The sequence below is a fragment of the Marmota monax genome, unplaced genomic scaffold (assembly GCF_021218885.2).
Source record: "Marmota monax isolate L192 unplaced genomic scaffold, Marmota_monax_Labrador192_F-V1.1 WCK01_AAM20220418_F8-fsc00559, whole genome shotgun sequence".
NCBI lineage: Eukaryota > Metazoa > Chordata > Mammalia > Rodentia > Sciuridae > Marmota > Marmota monax.
Window position 1 is genome coordinate 133,751 of NW_026693619.1, and position 1,250 is coordinate 135,000.

Here is a 1,250-nt window from a genome sequence, read left to right on the forward strand (position 1 = left end):
AATCCAGAAGCCCTTTATAAATTGAATGAATCAGCTCTAAAGTACAATAAAGCCCAACATCTCTAGGCATAACCTCCCACCACAAAGGAGAGACAACAGAGATATACAAAGCCAAAACAAATGTATAGGATAAAGCAGTTACAAAGCAGTCAAACAGAGCTGGAAAGTAACATGAACAACATGAAAAAACAAGGGAAAAAAGGATTACAGATAATGCAGGACAACTTAAATCTACAGGAGGACCTAGAAGCATCAGAAACATGGACAGGGAAAGAAATCAAGGCATACCTAACTCAGATGGAACAGAATATTAGAGAAGACATGAGACAGCAAGTCCAAACATTGAAAGTATATTTTGAAAACGAACTAAACAAACAAATTCAAACTGCAAAGAACAAACTTTACCAGGAGACAGAGATCTTAAAAAAAAAACCAAACAGTAATCCTAGAAATGCAAGAAACCATAAACCAGATTAAAAACTCTAACAAGAATATTACAAATAGACTAGATCAAGTAGAAGTCAGAACATCAGATAATGAAGACAAAGTTTATCAACATGAAAAGAATATAGTCAACACAGAAAAGATGCTTAAATCTCACAAGCAATCTATCCAAGACATATGGGATCTCATCAAAAAACCAAATTTGAGAGTCATTGGGATTGAAGAAGACACAGAGGTTCAAACCAAAGGAATGGACAACTTATTAAATGAAATAATCCTAGAAAACTTCCCAGAGATGAAAGATGGAATGGATTGCCAAATCCTGGAAGCCTACAGGACCCCAAACATCCAAAACCATAATAGACCAACTCCAAGACATATAATTATGAAGATAGCCAACATACAGAACAAGGAGAGAATATTAAAAGCTAAGAGAGAAAGGAGGCAGATTACATTCAGGGGTAAACCAATTAGGTTAACGACGGATTTTTCATCACAGACTTTGAAAGCGAGAAGATCCTGGAACAATGTATTTCAAACGCTGAAAAATAATGGATTCCAACCAAGAATACTGTATCTAGCAATATTAAGCTTCAGATTTGACAATGAAATTAAAATCTTTCACGATAAACAGAAGCTAAAAGAATTCACAGCCAGAAAACCAGCACTGCAAAGCATTTTGGGCAAAATTCTACAAGAAGAGGAATGGAAAAATAGTGCCCAAAACTAACAGAGGGAGGTATCTCAGTAAAGGGGGAGGAAAATAACCAAAAAGTAAAAACTAGCCAAACTAAAATAAATAAATA